This window comes from Bos indicus x Bos taurus, chromosome X, assembly GCF_003369695.1.
Source record: "Bos indicus x Bos taurus breed Angus x Brahman F1 hybrid chromosome X, Bos_hybrid_MaternalHap_v2.0, whole genome shotgun sequence".
NCBI classification, from domain to species: Eukaryota; Metazoa; Chordata; class Mammalia; order Artiodactyla; family Bovidae; genus Bos; species Bos indicus x Bos taurus.
The window spans coordinates 66,534,278-66,548,342 of NC_040105.1; positions in this window are offsets into that span (position 1 = coordinate 66,534,278).

Here is a 14,065-nt window from a genome sequence, read left to right on the forward strand (position 1 = left end):
AGGAGCCTGGAGGGCTACAGTCAATGGGGTTGCAAGAGTTGGACACAACTTAGCTGCTAAACCACCAACCAAGTGTACTTATTACCATTTTATTACTTTTTTCCAGTTGTTTTTGCAGTTTTCTGTTTATTTTCTTCTTTTTGTCTCTTCTATTGTAGCTTGATGATTTTCTTTAGTAGTATTATGTTTGGATTTCTTTCTTTTTGGTTTTTATAGTTCTATTATTTGTTTTTGATTTGTGATTATCATAGGGTTCATATATGTTGACCTATAATTATACCTACTTGTTTTAAACTAGCAGTCATTTAAGTTCAAATATATTCTGAAAGATCTACATTTTCTCCTCTCCCCCACACTCTGTGGTTTTAAAGTCATATTTTATATTATCCCTTAACTGTTCCTTGTAGTTTTAGTTGCTTTTACTTTTTTGTCTTTTAATCTACACACTCTCTCATTTAAGTAATCTTTAAGCCTTACTGTATATCTGCCTTTCCTAGTGCAATTTTCTTTTTCCTATAGATTCTTATTTTTTTCCATTTAGAGAAGATCCTTCAACATTTCTTTTAAGGTAAGCTTTGCTGTAGAAGACTCTTGAGAGTCCCTTGGACTATAGGGAGATCAAATTAGTCAATCCTAAAGGAAATTAACCCTTAATATTCATTGGAAGGACTGTTGATGAAGCTTAAGCTCAAATACTTTGGCCATCTAATGCAAAAAGCTGACTCATTGGAAAAGACCCTGATGTTGGGAAAGACTGAAGGCGAAGGGAGAAGGGGGCAGCAGAAGAAGAGATGGTTAGGTAGCATCACTGACTCAATGGACATGAATTTGAGCAAATTCCAGGAGATAGTGGAGGACAGAAGAACCTGGCCTGCTATAGTCCATGGGGTCACAAAGAGTCACCCACAACTTAGCGACTGACCAAAAACAAATATTGATGAATTCTTTTAGTTTTTGCTTTTCTGAGAAGTTCTTTATCTCTTCTTGTATTCTAAATTATAATCTTGCTAGGTAGAGTATTCTAGGTTTCAGGTTTTCCCATTTAGCACTTTTTATATATCATTCTACTCCATTCTTGCCTGCAAAGTTTCTGCAGAGAAATTAGCTGATAGCTTTATGGGGGTTCCCTTATATATAACTTTTGGTATTTCCCTTGCTGCTTTTCAAACTATCTATCTCTAACTTTTGCCATTTTAATTATTATGTATCTTGATGTGGGTTTTTTGGGGGGGGCTCATCTTGTATGAGACCTTTTGTGCTTCAAGTACCTAGATATCTATTTCCTTCTTCAGGTTTGGGAAATTTTCAGTTATAATTTCTTCAAATACATTCTTGTCCCCTTCTCTTTCTTCTTCTTCTAGAACCCCTATAATGTGAATTCTGCTATATTTAATGTTAATTTAGTTATTTTAAAATATGTTTTTATTTCTGCTGTTCTGATTAGGTGATTTTCAACATTCTATCTTCTATGTTGCTTAGTCTGCTATTTATTTCTATTAGAGTCATTTTAAAAAATGTCAGATATGAAATTATCTATTTTTGGTTGGGCCTTTTTAATATTTTCTAGTTCCTTGTTAAAGTGACTTGTGTTTATATTAATATTAATTCTTTGCCCTAATTCAGTTAAAATTTTTATCATCAATGTTCTTTATCAGGTAAATTGTTTATCTCTGTTTCATTATTTTTTTCAGGGTTTTTCTCTTGCTCTTTCAATTGAGAGTAGTTCCTCTGCCTTTTCATTTTACTGAACTTTATCTGCCTCTATGAATTTAGGTGAAACACTTACCTATTGTGGTCTTGAGCAGATGTTCTTATATGAGAATGTCCCTATACTGACTATGTGTGCCCAATGCCTTTGGTGGGTGATTTGAAGTGGATGTTACTTTTCAGTGAGAACAGTTCCACATGTACATGCATTTTTAATGTGTTTATGGGTGGAAGGAGGTGAACTTCCATCCTCCTATTGCTCCATTTGGTTTCTCGTCAAATACACAATATCTTTGAAGCAATAAAATGACATGCAATAAAACAAGATATACCTGTAAATCCAAAGACAAAATTAGTTTCTCAGAGACACCTACATTCCCTTGTTTATTTCAGCATCATTCTCAATAACCCAAACAGAACATAACCAATGTCTGTCAATGGATGAATAGATTAAGAATATGTGATACACACATACACACAAACAATGGAATATTTTTGAACCATAAAAGAAAGAAATCCTGACATTTGAAACAACATTGATGAATCTGAAGGACACTAGGCTAAATGAAATAAGCCAAGCAGGGAAAGACAAATATGTATGATCTCACTTTTATGTGGAATCCTTTTTTTAAAAAAAGGACAAGCTAATTGAAACAAAGTAGAATGGTAGTGAATGAGGAGTGGGACTTGGGAGAAATGGGGAAATATTGGCTAAAGGGTACAAAATTTCACTTATAATGTGAATATGTTCTGGGGATATAATGTACAGCACAGTGAATATAGTTAATAATATTTTATTGTACGTTTGAAATTTTCTCAAAGAGTAGATCTTAATCATTTTTTGGCATACAAAAAGGGTACTTACGTAAGGTAATGGATGAGTTAATTAATTAGGTTGTGGTAATTTCACTATGTATATTAAACCATTAAGTTGTAAACTTTACATGTTTACTATTTTATTTGTCAGTTATACCTCAATGGTCATGTAGTCAAGGCTATGGTTTTTCCAGTAGTCAGGTATGGATGTGAGAGTTGGACCATAAAGAAAGCTGAGCACTGAAGAATCGATGCTTTTGAACCATGGTGTTGGAGAAGACTCTTGAGAGTCCCTTGGACTGCAAGGAGATCCAACCAGTCCATCCTAAAGGAGATCAGTCCTGAATATTCATTGGAAGGACTGATACTGAAGCTGAAATTCCAATATTTTAGCCACCTAATGCAAAGAGCTGACTCATTTGAAAAGACCCTGATGCTGGGAAAGATTGAAGGCAGGAGGAGAAGGGGATGACAGAGGATGAGATGGTTGGATGGGATCACTGACTCAATGGACATGAGTTTGAACAAGCTCTGGGAGTTGGTGATGGACAGGGAGGCCTGGCGTGCTGCAGTTGATGGTGTCACAAAGAGTCAGACACGACTGAGCGACTGCACTGAACTGAACTGAATGCTAGGAAAATACAAATACAAATAAAATAAAAATTTTAAACTTTTCGTCTGTGAAGGTCACTATTAAGAGAATGGAAAGGCAAGCCAGAATCTAGGAGAAAATACTTGCAAAACACATGTCTGGTAAGAGATTTGTATCCAAAATATTCAAAGAACTTGTGAAATGGAACAATAAGAAAGCAAATATTCCAACTTAAAAATGGACAAAATATTTGAACAGAAACCTCATCTAATGTACACAGATAACCATAAGCACCTGGAGAAGGAGATGGTAGCCCATTCCAGTATTCTTGCTGGGAAAATCCCATGGACAGAGGAGACTGGCAGGCTGCAGTCTGTGGGGTTATCGGACACAACTGAGCACACACAGCAGCAAAAAAGCGCATGAGAAGATATTTGGCATCACAGGGCATTCAGTTCAGTTCAGTTCAGTTGCTCAGTCGTGTCCGACTCTTTGCGACCCCATGAATCACAGCACGCCAGGCCTCCCTGTCCATCACCAACTCCCGGAGTTCACTCAGACTCACGTCCATCGAGTCAGTGATGCCATCCAGCCATCTCATCCTCTGATCTCCTTCAGAATGGACTGGTTGGACGTCCTTGCAGTCCAAGGGACTCTCAAACGTCTTCTCCAACACTGCAGTTCAAAAGCATCAATTCTTCAGTGCTCAGCTTTCTTCACAGTTCAACTCTTGCATCCATACGTGACCACTGGAAAAACCATAGCCTTGACTAGATGGGCCTTTGTTGGCAAAGTAATGTCTCTGCTTTTCAAAAATGCTATTTAGGTTGGTCATAACTTTTCTTCCAAGGAGTAAGCAACTTTTAATTTCATGGCTGCAATCACCATCTTCAGTAATTTTGGGGCCCCCCAAAATAAAGTCTGACACTGTTTCCACTGTTTCCCCATCTATTTGCCATGAAGTGATGGGACCAGATGCCATGATCTTAGTTTTCTGAATGTTGAGCTTTAAGCCAACTTTTTCACTCTCCTCTTTCACCTTCATCAAGAGGCTTTTGAGTTCCTCTTCACTTTCTGCCATAAGGGTGGTGTCATCTGCATATCTGAGGTCATTAGGGAATTGCAAATTGAAACATAATACCAAATAGTGACAGTGATGAAGAGAAACAGATGCTGCCATCATAGCTGCTGGTAATACAAAATGTAACAGCCACTTTGCAAGAATATTTGGCAGTTTTGTACAAAACTAAATATAGGGAGAAAAATCAATAACCTCAGATATGCAGATGACACCACCCTTATGCCAGAAAGTGAAGAGGAACTAAAGAGCCTTTTGATGAAAGTGAAAGAAGAGAGTGAAAAAATTGGCTTAAAACTCAGCATTCAAAAAACTAAGATCATGGCATCCAGTCCCATCACTTCATGGTAAATAGATGGGGAAGCAATGGACAAAGTGACAGACTGTGTTCTTGGGCTCCAAAATCACTGTGGATGGTGACTGCTGCAGCCATGAAATTAAAAGACGCTTGCTCCTTGGAAGAAAAGCTATGACAAACCTAGAAAGCATATTAAAAAGCAGAGACATTACTTTACCAACAAAGATCCGTATAGTCAAAGCTATGGTGTTTCCAGTAGTCATGTATGGATGTGAGAGTTGGACTATAAAGAAAGCTAAGCACCGAAGAATTGATGCTTTTGAACTGTGGTGTTGGAGAAGATTCTTGAGAGTCCCTTGGACTGCAAGGAGATTGAACCAGTCAATCCTAAAGGAAATCAGTCCTGAATATTCATTGGAAGGACTGAAGTTGAAGCTGAAGCTCCAATACTGTGGCCACATGATGGGAAGAACTGACTCATTGGAAAAAACCCTGATGCTGAGAAAGATTTAAGGAAGGAGGAGAAGGGGATGACAGAGGATAGATGGTTGGATGGCATCACCAACTTAATGGACATGAGTTTGAGCAAGCTCTGGGAGTTGGTGATGGACAGGGAAGCCTAGCATGCTGCAGTCCAGGGAGTCACAAAGAGTCAGACATGATTGAGTGACTGAACTGAACTGAAACATAAGCTAAGTATACAATCCAGAAACCGTGTTCCTAATTATTTACACGAATGAGTTGAAAACCTGTCAACACAAAACCTTGTATGTGAATTTGTGTAGTGGCATTATTCATAATTTCCAAAATCTAGTAACAACCAAGATATCATTCAATAGGTAAATGGATAAACTTTCATACCATGCATGGAATGTTTTTCAGTGTGAAAAAGAAATGAGCTAATATACCATTAAAACACATGGAAGATACTTAAATGAATTAAGTATAAATCAACCAGTCTAAAAAGCCTACATACTATAATATTTCAAAAGTATGACATTCCAGAAAAAGCTGAACAGTAGAGACACTGCTTGCCAGAACTTCTATGGGAGGGAGTGAGGAATGGATAAGTAAAGTACAGAATATTTTTGGTGAAAATATTCCCTATGAGACTTTAATGATGGATACATAATGCAATGCATATGCCAAAACCAATAGAACATCACAACAAAATTAACAAACTGATCTTTGTTAATGCTAATATGTCAGTATTGGTTCAACAAGGTAATAAAGAAAACTTCTGTGTATAGAAAGACCAGATTTTATGGGAATGCTCTGTTTTATCTGTTAAAATTTTCTGTAAATCTACAACAGTTCTACTACATACACCCTATTAATTTTTTAATTAATTTTAAAAAATCAAGGCTGCTAAGAACATAAGACAATCTTCATCTTAAAGAATATTAATTTGGTATACATTGTCAGAAGAATTCATAGGTTAAAATATCTTGAAGCTATTTTAAGCTATAAAATATGGATTCTGCTGATTCCACATTTGAGCTGAATAAATAAATTGCTGTTATATTTGCATTTTAAGTTGACATTGTAAAATATCAAGATAAATGGCAAAATATATTCTAAGTAAAGAAAAATTAAAATATTAACATTAAAAACAGTTGCTGTTTACCTTAACATCTTGATGATTTTTTATTACAATGTTCAGTTGTAATCTTTTATTATTTTAGTAATATATACTGCTATCAACACCAAGAGACTCATTTCCCTAAACAAATAACATCACTTAGTACTAAAATTGTTTTTAAAAATTATGAATTGGATTGTCTTAAAATGATAGCTTGTTTTACTTGCTTTTAATTTTTTTATTTTACATATTACACTAGAAATAAAAGACCATTTAAAAATTCAGAAATACAGCAAAAAAAGAACACTCACTAATGATTCCATAAGAGATATTCACAATTAATTTCTTTTGCATAACTGTGTTTTCATATGAATAAATATACCTGTTTTAGCAACTATAGGATAAAAAGGTAGATACTTTTATTGTTTTTTTTTTAATTTTATTTTATTTTTAAACTTTACAAATTGTATTAGTTTTGCCAAATATCAAAATGAATCCACCACAGGTATACATATGTTCCCCATCCTGAACCCTCCTCCTGCCCCATACCATCCCTCTGGGTCGTCCCAGTGCACTAGCCCCAAGCATCCAGTATCGTGCATTGAACCTGGACTGGCGACTCGTTTCATACATGATATTATACATGTTTCAATGCCATTCTCCAAAATCTTCCCACCCTCTCCCTCTGCAACAGAGTCCATAAGACTGTTCTATACATCAGTGTCTCTTTTGCTGTCTCGTACACAGGGTTATTGTTAGCATCTTTCTAAATTCCATATATATGCGTTATTATACTGTATTGGTGTTTTTCTTTCTGGCTTACTTCACTCTGTATAATAGGCTCCAGTTTCATCCACCTCATTAGAACTGATTCAAATGTATTCTTTTTAATGGCTAAGTAATACTCCATTGTGTATATGTACCACAGCTTTCTTATCCATTCATCTGCTGATGGACATCTAGGTTGCTTCCATGTCCTGGCTATTATAAACAGTGCTGCGATGGGATTGCTGGATCATAAGGCAGTTCTATTTCCAGTTTTTTAAGAAATCTCCACACTGTTCTCCATAGTGGCTGTACTAGTTTGCATTCCCACCAACAGTGTAAGAGGGTTCCCTTTTCTCCACACCCTCTCCAGCATTTATTGCTTGTAGACTTTTGGATTGCAGCCATTCTGACTGGTGTGAAATGGTACCTCATAGTGGTTTTGATTTGCATTTCTCTGATAATGAATGATGTTGAGCATCTTTTCATGTGTTTGTTAGCCATCTGTATGTCTTCTTTGGAGAAATGTCTATTTAGTTCTTTGGCCCATTTTTTGATTGGGTCATTTATTTTTCTGGAGTTGAGCTGTAGGAGTTGCTTGTATATTTTTGAGATTAGTTGTTTGTCAGTTGCTTCATTTGCTATCATTTTCTCCCATTCTGAAGGCTGCCTTTTCACCTTGCTGATAGTTTCCTTTGATGTGCAGAAGCTTTTAAGTTTAATTAGGTCCCATTTGTTTATTTTTGCTTTTATTTCCGATATTCTGGGAGGTGGGTCATAGAGGATCCTGCTGTGATGTATGTCAGAGAGTGTTTTGCCTATGTTCTCCTCTAGGAGTCTTATAGTTTCTGGTCTTATGTTGAGATCTTTAATCCATTTTGAGTTTATTTTTGTGTATGGTGTTAGAAAGTGTTCTAGATTTCATTCTTTTACAAGTGGTTGACCAGATTTCCCAGCACCACTTGTTAAAGGGATTGTCTTTAATCCATTGTATATTCTTGCCTCCTTTGTCAAAGATAAGGTGTCCATATGTGCGTGGATTTATCTCTGGGCTTTCTATTTTGTTCCATTGATCTATATTTCTGTCTTTGTGCCAGTACCATACTGTCTTGATGACTGTGGCTTTGTAGTAGAGCCTGAAGTCAGGCAGGTTGATTCCTCCAGTTCCATTCTTCTTTCTCAAGATAGCTTTGGCTATTTGAGGTTTTTTGTATTTTTTGTATTTCCATACAAATTGTGAAATTATTTGTTCTACTTTTATTGTTTTTTCTTTTTCTTTTTTGATATCTTAAAGAAATTTCTCATATATCTGTTTCCACCACTCATTAGGATACTGGACAAGTCCTTTCTGAAACATAACCTTTTCTATCTGTAAAATTAAATAATAGTGTATTGTGTATGAAAGGGTCATTATAAGGATCAAGAGTATACAAAATATCATAGGAAAAAAATTTTGATAGGCTTTTTTAAAAATAATGTTACCAGATATGTTTTTGCCAAATTTATATGTAATTTGTATTGTACTAGTTGATCAGTGAGAAAGTCATCATGACAAATTAAACACATGGAATTTTAAAAAAAATTAAGAAGCTTGTTTATTTATTCTTTCATCTCTATTAGATTAAGCTTCTTGTATTTTGATGCTTTGCTATTTGAAGTATTACACATTTTACGTCTTCTTAATGAACCATAGTCCTTTGTCTTTAGTAATTTTCTTAGCTCTAAAAGTCCATATTTTGATATCAATATAAGTGCTGCTTTTTGAAAATTAATATTTACATGGTATACATTTTGTTACTCTTTTACTTTTTTTCTTTTTTTTTTCTGGTTCACTTTTTTTTCATTTAAATTTTTTTTTTTTGTTTTTGTTTTTTGAGCAGAGCTGGAGGAGTCAATCATCCTGACTTTAGACTATACTACAAAGACATAGTCATTAAGACAATATGGGAAAAGTACCTCATGTTGGGAAAGATTGAGGGCAGAAGAAGGGAGCATCAGAGGATGAGATGGCTGGATGGCTTCACCAATGCAATGGGCATAAAATTGGGCAAACTTTGTGAGATGGTGAGGGACAGGGAGGCCTGGTGTGTTGTAGTTCATGGGGTTGCAAAGTGGATGACTGAACAACACATAGACTTACCTGGTGGCTCACATGATAAAGAATCTGCCCTCAGTGCAGGAAACCTGGGTTCTATCCCTGGGTTGGGAAGATCCTCTGAAGAAGGAAATGGCAGCCCACTCCAGTATTCCTGCTTAGAAAATCCCATGGACAGAGGAGTCTGGAAGACTATAGTCCATGTGGTCACAAAGAGTCAGACCTGACTGAGTGACACACACACACACGCACACACACACACACACACACACACACACACACATATGGCTTTCCTGGTGGCTCAGATGGTAAAGAATCTGCCTTTAATGCAAGATACCCAGGTTTGATTCCTGGGTTAGGACCCTGGAGAAGGGAATGGCAACCCACTCTAGTATTCTTGCTTGGAGAATCCCACAGACAGAGGAGCCTGACAGGCTACCATGGGGTCTCAAAGAGTCAGACATGACTAAAGCAACTTAGCATGTATGCAAATTGGAACAAGACCAGTAAAATTATCTCCATTTGCAGATAACATTATTCTACAAATATTTGCCTGTTAAATTGGCAAACCTAAGAATGATAGTAACTAGTGTAGACATAATAATCACGATGGTGTGATCACTCACCTAGAGCCAGATATCCTGGAATGTGAGGTCAAGTGGGCCTTGGAAAGCATCACTATGAACAAAGCTAGTGGAGGTGAAGGAATTCCAGGTGAGCTATTTCAAATCCTGAAAGATGATGCTGTGAAACTGCTGCACTCAATATGCCAGCAAACTTGGAAAACTCAGCAGTGGCTACAGGACTGGAAAAGGTCAGTTTTCATTCCAATCCCAAAGAAAGGCAATGCCAAAGAATGCTCAAACTTCCGCACAATTGTACTCATCTCACACGCTAGTAAAGTAATGCTCAAAATTCTCCAAGCCAGGCTTCAGCAATACATGAACCATGAACTTCCAGATGTTGAAGCTGGTTTTAGAAAAGGCAGAGGAACCAGAGACTAAATTGCCAACATCCTCTGGATCATGAAAAAAGCAAGAGAGCTCAAGAAAAACATCTATTTCTGCTTTATTGACTATGCCAAAGCCTTTGACTGTGTGGATCACAATAAACTGTGGAAAATTCTGAAAGAGATGGGAATACCAGACCACCTGACCTGCCTCTTGAGAAACCTATATGTAGGTCAGGAAGCAACAGTTAGAACTGGACATGGAACAGCAGACTGGTTCCAAATAGGAAAAGGAGTTTGTCAAGGCTGTATATTGTTACCCTGCTTATTTAACTTATATGCAGAGTACATCATGAGAAATGCTGGACTGGAAGAAGCACAAGCTGGAATCAAGATTGCCGGGAGAAATATCAATAACCTCAGGTATGCAGATGACACCACTCTTATGGAAGAAAGTGAAGAGGAACTAAAAAGCCTCTTGATGAAGGTGAAAGAGGAGAGTGAAAAAGTTGGCTTAAAACTCAACATTCAGAAAACCAAGATCATGGCATCTGGTCCCATCACTTCATGGGAAATAGATGGGGAAACAGTGGAAACAGTGTCAGACTTTATTTTTCTGAGCTCCAAAATCACTGCAGATGGTGACTTCAGCCATGAAATTAAAAGACGCTTACTCCTTGGAAGAAAAGTTATGATCAACCTAGATAGCCTATTGAAAAGCAAGGGCATTACTTTGCCAACAAAGGTCCGTCTAGTCAAGGCTATGGTTTTTCCTGTGGTCATGTATGGATGCGAGAGTTGGACTGTGAAGAAGGCTGAGCACTGAAGAATTGATGCTTTTGAACTGTGGTGTTGGAGAAGGCTCTTGAGAGTCACTTGGACTGCAAGGAGATCCAACCAGTCCATTCTGAAGGAGATCAGCCCTGGGATTTCTTGGAAGGAATGGTGCTAAAGCTGAAACTCCAGTACTTTGGCCACCTCATGCGAAGAACTGACTCATTGGAAAAGACTCTGATGCTGGGAGGGATTGGGGGCAGGACGAGAAGGGGACAACAGAGGATGAGATGGCTGGATGGCATCACTGACTCGATGGACATGAGTCTGAGTGAACTCCGGGAGTTGGTGATGGACAGGGAGGCCTGGCGTGCTGTGATTCATGGGGTCACAAAGAGTCAGACACGACTGAGTGACTGAACTGAACTGAACTGAATGTCATACATTATTTAAAAAGATAAATCAGCAAAGCTTTCTTGAAGGGCTTCAAGGCAAAATTTTCATTAATTGCATATCTTTGGATTTGGCAATATTATTCATGGAACTTGTTCTAAATAAATAATTTGAACAAAACTCCAACCTACTTTAAAAAATTGAGTTATAGTTTATTTACAATGTTTTGTTGGTTTCTGTTATGTAGCAAAGTGATTCAGATATATCTTTTTTCATTTTCTTTTCCATTACGGTTTATTAGAAGATACTGAATATAGTTCCTTGTGCTATACAGTAGAACTTACAGTTTATCTATTTTATATATAGTACTGTGTATCTATTCATTCCAAGCTCTTAAGTCACCCCTCCCCTTCACCCCTTTCCCTGTAAGTTGTTTTCTATGTCTGTGTAAACTCCAACTTCTTTAATTCCTCTTTTCTAAAAAAAAACCAATTGTTCTGGTATAAAATATTATAAAATAAAATAAAATATTACTTAAGCTAAGAGTTGAAAAAAAAGAAAAATGTTAGATGTAAACCCTAGTTTAACTGTAATTATATGTGAATGGATTAAAAACTCCAGTTGAAAGGAAGATATGGGATGAGTAGGTAAAAAAAAAATTGTACATCTAAGTAATCACTATAAGAAAAGCACTTTACAAAGACATAAATTGGATAAAATTAAGGAGATAAAAAGGATAAACCTATTTGCAAAGATACTATGCAATCAGTATCCGAAAGCTACTAGATGGCATGACAATAGGATCAGATAAAACAGACATTAAGACAAAAAATTTTACTAGAGGGAAAGACACATGTTCTATAAGGACAAAAAGGAAATCCATCACAAAGATAAAACAACTCTAAACATATGCACTTATCACTAGAGTGGCAAAATACACAAAGAAAAATCTAACAGAATATTTTTAATAGTAAGAGTTGGAAACTTCAATATTCCAGTTTCAACAATGATAGAACCAGGAAGATTAAGAAAGTATTAAAAGATGTGAAAAAACTATACATAAACTAGACCTAACAACATTCATATAACACTACCCAAGAACACTAGAATGCATGTGTATCTCAAATATACATGAAATATTCTTTTTGATAGACTCATGTAATAAGCCATGAAGTAGGCTTCAATATATTTAGAAGGCTTGAAATCATATAAATTGTTTCTATTGATGAGCATGAAAGAGGAGAGTAAAAAGCTGGCTTAAAATTCAACATTCAAAAAACGAAGATCATGGCATTTGGTCTCTTTTGGTAAATAGATGGGGAAAAAGTGGAAACACTGACATATTTTATTTTCTTGAGCTCCAAAATCACTGTGGATCACGACAGCAGCCACAAAATTAAAAGATGCTTGTTCCTTGAAAGAAAAGCTATGATAAACCTAGACAGCATATCAAAAGAGAGACATCACTTTGCTGACAAAGGTCCATACAGTCAAAGCTATGGCTTTTCCAGTAGTCATGTATGGATGTGAGAGTTGGACCATAAAAAAGGTTGGGTGCTGAAGAATGAATGCTTTCAAATTGTGTGCTGGAGAAGACTCTTGAAAGTCCCTTGAACAGCAAAGATAACAAATGAGTCAGTCCTGAATATTCATTGGAAGGACTGATGCTGAAGCTGAAGCTCCAGTACTTTGGTCACCTGATGCAAAGAACTGACTCAGAAAAGACCCTGTTGCTGGGAAAAATTAAGGGCAAGAGGAGAAGGGTGCAGCAGAGGATGAGACAGTTAGATAACATCTCTGACTCAATGGACATGAGTTTGAGCAAACTCCAGAAGATGGTGAAGGACAGAGAAGTCTGGCATGCTGCAGTTCCTGAGGTCACAGAGGGTTGGACAGGACTTAGCAACTGAAAAACAACAATAATGTCTTCAGTTTTCTGTTTTTAGTTACTAATGAAAAGTATGTTGTCATTTTGATCATGTTTCCTAAGTTTATAATGTTTCTTTATTTTTTTGAGGTAAAAATCACATATTAACCATTTTAAAGTATAAAATTGAGTGACATTCAATTCATTAACAGTGTTTTACAACCACATGAATGTTGTGATATTTTTCCATTTCTGAAAAAAAGTCCACCAATATTTTGATAAGAATTGTATTGACTCTGTAGATCTCTTTAAGAGTATTTCCATCTTAATAAGTCTTCAAATCCATAAATAAAGTTTTTTTTTCATTTGTTTAGGACTTTAAAATTTTCTTTCAGCAATGTGTTGCAGTTTTCAGTGTATAAGTCTTATACTTCCTTACTTAAATTTATTGGTAAATATTTAGTTTTAATTCTGTTGTAAATGGAATTGTTTTCTTAATTTGTTCTCATATTATTTATTACTGATATATAGAATACAAATTATTTTTGTGTTGATTTTGTATCCTGAAATTTTCTGACTTTGTATATTAGCTCTAATAATTTTGGTGGATTACTTAGGACTTTCTATATGTAGAAAAATGTCATCAGCAAATGGAGATAATTTTATTGGTCCTGTTCCAATTTGCGTGTATGCTAAGTTGATTCAGTCGTTTTCAAGTCTTTGAGACCATATGGACCATGGCTCACCAGGCTCCTCTGTCATGGGATTTCTCCAGGCAAGAATACTGAAGTGGATTACAATGCCTTCCTCAGGGGATCTTCCTGACATAGGGATTGAACCTGCATCTCCTGAATTGGCAGTCAGGTTCTTTAACACTGAGCCACTAGGGAAGACCAGTATTAGCTGGTAGTTTTTCATAAATGTCCTTTATCATCATGAGGAATTTCCCTGTAGTTTTCATTTTGCTGAATGTTTGTCTTATCATGGAAGGGTGTTGCTGCTGCTGCTTAGTCACATCAGTCGTGTCTAACTTTATTTGATCCTATGGACTGTGTAGCCTGTGTAGCCCGCCAGGCTCCTCTGTCCATGGAATTCTCCAGGCAAGAGTACTGGAGTGAGTGGCCATGCCTTCCTCCAGGAAATCTTCCC